Source organism: Coregonus clupeaformis, unplaced genomic scaffold, assembly GCF_020615455.1.
Source record: "Coregonus clupeaformis isolate EN_2021a unplaced genomic scaffold, ASM2061545v1 scaf0010, whole genome shotgun sequence".
NCBI lineage: Eukaryota > Metazoa > Chordata > Actinopteri > Salmoniformes > Salmonidae > Coregonus > Coregonus clupeaformis.
The window spans coordinates 979,477-985,603 of NW_025533465.1; positions in this window are offsets into that span (position 1 = coordinate 979,477).

The following is a 6,127-nucleotide window of genomic DNA, read 5'->3' on the forward strand; positions in this document are numbered from 1 at the left end:
AGGCGCCGTCTTTTGGACGTCTTTTTTGGTCCTGTCCGGACAGACGGTCTTTTTTAGGTCTTTTCTTGGTGCGGTCCAGACCGGCCTTGATTTCATCGTCTACGGACGTCGATTTTTGACAATAGACACTTCCCTGTGTATCAAGTCTACCTGTCAAATCTGAACCAATCATAGATGTCTACACTGAGTGCACAAAACATTAGGAACACCTTCCTAATATTGAGTTGCACACCCTTTTGCCCTCAGAACAGCCTCAATTCGTTGGGGCATGAACTCTACAAGGTGTCAAAATGGTTCCACAGGGATGCTGGCTCATGTTGACTCCAATGCTTCCCACAGTTGTGTCAAGTTGGCTGGACATCCTTTGGGTGGTGGACCATTCTTGATACACACAGGAAACTGTTGAGCGTGAAAAACCCAGCAGCGATGCAGTTCAATGGGACAATGCAAACAGTCCGGGTATCCATTTGACTAGCTGTTCAGGAGTCTTATGGCTTGGGGGTAGAAGCTGTTACTTGGGCCAAACATAGACGTCTATAATTGGTTCAGATTTGACCTGGGCCGGCCTTAATTTGAACGTCCACAACATAGATGTTCAGATTTGGTCCGGTCCAGCCTTGATTTAGCCCAAACATAGACGTCTATAATTGGTTCAGATTTGGTCCGGCCCGTACCAGACCAAATCTGAACCGATCATCGGCATCTACTGTACAGTCCGGGTATCCATTTGACTAGCTGTTCAGGAGTCTTATGGCTTGGGGGTAGAAGCTGTTACTTGGGCCAAACATAGACGTCTATAATTGGTTCAGATTTGACCTGGGCCGGCCTTAATTTGAACGTCCACAACATAGATGTTCAGATTTGGTCCGGTCCAGCCTTGATTTAGCCCAAACATAGACGTCTATAATTGGTTCAGATTTGGTCCGGCCCGTACCAGACCAAATCTGAACCGATCATCGGCATCTACTGTATGTTGCACAAGTTTGGACAGCACAGTACAGTAGAGCACAACATAGTAAAGTATATTACAGTACACAGTACAGTAAAGAAAAGTAAAGTATAGTGTACTGTATTTTACCCTTCTTTAATGTACTCTACTGAACGAAACTGTACTGTACTCTACTGAATTAAACTATACTGTACTGCACTCTACTCTACTGAATTAAACTCTACTGTATAGTACTGTACTCTACTGAATTAAACTATACTGTACTGTAGTGTACGCTACTGTACTATACTCTACTGTACTAAATTAAACTCTACTGTACTGTACTCTACTGAATTAAACTATACTATACTGTCCTCTACTGCACTTTACTGTACTCTACTGTACTCTACTCTAATGAATTAAACTCTACTGTACTGTGCTGTAATGTACTGTACTCTACTGAATAAAACTCTGCTGTCCTGTACCATACAGTACTGTATTGTACTGTACTGTATTCTTCTGTGTTCTACTGTGCTCTACTGTACTAAACTTTGCCATACTGTACTGTGATGTTCAAATCTGTGAAACAGGTCTATGATTTGTTCAGATTTGGATCTGGTCCACACTGACCACATTTGTACTTGTTTGGGGGCACCGGGGCAGAGCTCATTAGAATAATACCCAGAATGTTTTGCAAGTGTGTTGTGACATTTACATTTTAGTCATTCAGCAGATGCTCTTATCCAGAGTGACTTACAGTCAGTGCATTCAACTAAGGTAGATAAACAATAACATATCGCAGTCATAGCAAGAAAATAAAATCTGTAACCGTTACACAGAATGTTATTGTAGTTGAATTGGACTTTTGGTTTATTCTGTATGACTACTTTGAACATCATCCCTGTCTGTTTTACAGCTTTTGAAAACTCTAACATAAGTGCATGTGATAGATGGGAGCAATAAAACAAATATTTAGTTGCAAACTTCAGTTTTCTCCTCTTTCCCATTTAGAGGTGTGAAAAAATGATTGTGTTTTATTGCTTACTTAATTGAGAATGTATAGCAGGTGAAATTTGGCCATAGAACCAATGATCGAAAAAGAAGTATTTTCAATGTCTGTAAATGTACTTCTGGAAAAGTCAAATGTTTTACTTTCATTCAGCACATAAGATGCACCTGATTTCAACGTCCGGAAAATGTTTCTTTTTGACATCTGGAATATATGTCTTCTAACCTTTCATTCAGCACCTGAAATGCACGTGCTGTCAACGTCTGGAAAATACGTATTTTCATCGTAAGTCTAGATATAGTAGCTGAGATTGGTAAAACTATGGCTGTAGTGAGAAGGGGAAGCTTAGCCCCCACTGAAAGCCAAGAGATGTACTATGGACAGCAGGCTGAAAAAGTGGAGAGAACCAGATTCACTCCCAGGTAGTGTAACTGCTGTGTGTGTGTGTGTGTGTGTGTGTGTGTGTGTGTGTGTGTGTGTGTGTGTGTGTGTGTGTGTGTACCGTACCGTACCAAGGCTACACAGCCTCAGCACATCCAGATGGAGATAAAACCTGCAGACTGGACAAGCAGCTCTGGACAAGTTCGCCTAGAAAGGAACCTTAAAATAACAATACTGGAAAACATAAGACAACAATATCAATTTCATGGCTAAGCGATGGGGGAAGGGCTGGTATTGGGGTAGAGTAGCAGAAGAGAAGTGAAGAATGAGAAGATGAAAGGATGAAAACGAAAGAGGGGATGATATGAGCTGATGGATGCTGAGAGGATAGAGAGCGAAAGTACATAGAGAGTTGTTCAGTACCACGTCTACCTGCTCATTCCATTGTGTGAGATCTGGAGAAGGTGAGAGACAGTCTGAGGGAACAAAGGCATTGGACCAGTATACAGGCCACTAACAGCAAGGAGACAATACCCTTCCAAAGGAAACAAAAATATTTTTCATGTGAGAACGGAAACGTGACAAAGGAAATATATTGAATAAATGCCCAGGTGAAAATGAGTATGGTGGAACAAGGAGAAAAGGGATAGAATAAAGCTGAAAGAGGAATAATTAGGTAATTTAATACTTTGCACTCCTGACCTCACGCATTCTCATCTTCACTCTCTCCTAGGGGTGACGCCGGCTCTGTATGCGTTCCAAAGGACCTGAACGTGAAACAGATGATGTTGTGACCTCATCGGATAAACAAGGGTTAACACAACCAACATTGGCAAAAACATCCTCGATACAGGTGGCATCAACATATTGACATACAGTGAGGGAAAAAAGTATTTGATCCCCTGCTGATTTTGTACGTTTACCCACTGACAAATAAATGATCAGTCTATAATTTTAATGGTAGGTTTATTTGAACAGTGAGAGACAGAATAACAACAACAAAATCCTGAAAAACGCATGTCAAAAATTTTATAAATTGATTTGCATTTTTAATGAGGGAAATAAGTATTTGACCCCCTCTCAATCAGAAAGATTTCTGGCTCCCAGGTGTCTTTTATACAGGTAACGAGCTGAGATTAGGAGCACACTCTTAAAGGGAGTGCTTCTAATCTCAGTTTGTTACCTGTATAAAAGACACCTGTCCACAGAAGCAATCAATCAATCAGATTCCAAACTCTCCACCATGGCCAAGACCAAAGAGCTCTCCAAGGATGTCAGGGACAAGATTGTAGACCTACACAAGGCTGGAATGGGCTTCAAGACCATCGCCAAGCAGCTTGGTGAGAAGGTGACAACAGTTGGTGCGATTATTCGCAAATGGAAGAAACACAAAATTTCTGTCAATCTCCCTCGGCCTGGGGATCCATGCAAGATCTCACCTCGTGGAGTTGCAATGATCATGAGAACGGTGAGGAATCAGCCCAGAACTACACGGGAGGATCTTGTCAATGATCTCAAGGCAGCTGGGACCATAGTCACCAAGAAAACAATTGGTAACACACTACGCCGTGAAGGACTGAAATCCTGCAGCGCCCGCACTGTCCCCCTGCTCAAGAAAGCACATATACAGTGGGGGAAAAAAGTATTTAGTCAGCCACCAATTGTGCAAGTTCTCCCACTTAAAAAGATGAGAGAGGCCTGTAATTTTCATCTTAGGTACACGTCAACTATGACAGACAAAATGAGAATTTCTTTCTCCAGAAGATCACATTGTAGGATTTTTAATGAATTTATTTGCAAATTATGGTGGAAAATAAGTATTTGGTCAATAACAAAAGTTTCTCAATACTTTGATATATACCCTTTGTTGGCAATGACACAGGTCAAACGTTTTCTGTAAGTCTTCACAAGGTTTTCACACACTGTTGCTGGTATTTTGGCCAATTCCTCCATGCAGATCTCCTCTAGAGCAGTGATGTTTTGGGGCTGTCGCTGGGCAACACGGACTTTCAACTCCCCTCCAAAGATTTTCTATGGGGTTGAGATCTGGAGACTGGCTAGGCCACTCCAGGACCTTGAAAAGCTTCTTACGAAGCCACTCCTTCGTTGCCCGGGCGGTGTGTTTGGGATCATTGTCATGCTGAAAGACCCAGCCACGTTTCATCTTCAATGCCCTTGCTGATGGAAGGAGGTTTTCACTCAAAATCTCACGATACATGGCCCCATTCATTCTTTCCTTTACACGGGTCAGTCGTCCTGGTCCCTTTGCAGAAAAACAGCCCCAAAGCATGATGTTTCCACCCCCATGCTTCACAGTAGGTATGGTGTTCTTTGGATGCAACTCAGCATTCTTTGTCCTCCAAACACGACGAGTTGAGTTTTTACCAAAAAGTTATATTTTGTTTTCATCTGACCATATGACATTCTCCCAATCCTCTTCTGGATCATCCAAATGCACTCTAGCAAACTTCAGACGGGCCTGGACATGTACTGGCTTAAGCAGGGGGACACGTCTGGCACTGCAGGACTTGAGTCCCTGGCGGCGTAGTGTGTTACTGATGGTAGGCTTTGTTACTTTGGTCCCAGCTCTCTGCAGGTCATTCACTAGGTCCCCCGTGTGGTTCTGGGATTTTTGCTCACCGTTCTTGTGATCATTTTGACCCCACGGGGTGAGATCTTGCGTGGAGCCCCAGATCGAGGGAGATTATCAGTGGTCTTGTATGTCTTCCATTTCCTAATAATTGCTCCCACAGTTGATTTCTTCAAACCAAGCTGCTTACCAATTGCAGATTCAGTCTTCCCAGCCTGGTGCAGGTCTACAATTTTGTTTCTGGTGTCCTTTGACAGCTCTTTGGTCTTGGCCATAGTGGAGTTTGGAGTGTGACTGTTTGAGGTTGTGGACAGGTGTCTTTTATACTGATAACAAGTTCAAACAGGTGCCATTAATACAGGTAACGAGTGGAGGACAGAGGAGCCTCTTAAAGAAGAAGTTACAGGTCTGTGAGAGACAGAAATCTTGCTTGTTTGTAGGTGACCAAATACTTATTTTCCACCATAATTTGCAAATAAATTCATTAAAAATCCTACAATGTGATTTTCTGGAAAAAAAATCTCAATTTGTCTGTCATAGTTGAAATGTACCTATGATGAAAATTACAGGCCTCTCTCATCTTTTTAAGTGGGAGAACTTGCACAATTGGTGGCTGACTAAATACTTTTTTTCCCCACTGTACATGCCCGTCTGAAGTTTGCCAATGAACATCTGAATGATTCAGAGGAGAACTGGGTGAAAGTGTTGTGGTTAGATGAGACCAAAATGGAGCTCTTTGGCATCAACTCAACTTGCCGTGTTTGGAGGAGGAGGAATACTGCCTGTGACCCCAAGAACACCATCCCCATCGTCAAACATGGAGGTGGAAACATTATGCTTTGGGGGTGTTTTTCTGCTAAGGGGACAGGACAACTTCACCACATCAAAGGGACGATGGACGGGGCCAGGTACCGTCAAATCTTGGGTGAGAACCTCTTTCCCTCAGCCAGGGCATTGAAAATGGGTCGTGGATGGGTATTCCAGCATGACAATGACCCAAAACACACGGCCAAGGCAACAAAGGAGTGGCTCAAGAAGAAGCACATTAAGGTCCTGGAGTGGCCTAGCCAGTCTCCAGACCTTAATCCCATAGAAAATCTGTGGAGGGAGCTGAAGGTTCGAGTTGCCAAACGTCAGCCTCGAAACCTTAATGACATGGAGAAGATCTGCAAAGAGGAGTGGGAGAAAATCCCTCCTGAGATGTGTGCAAACCTGGTGG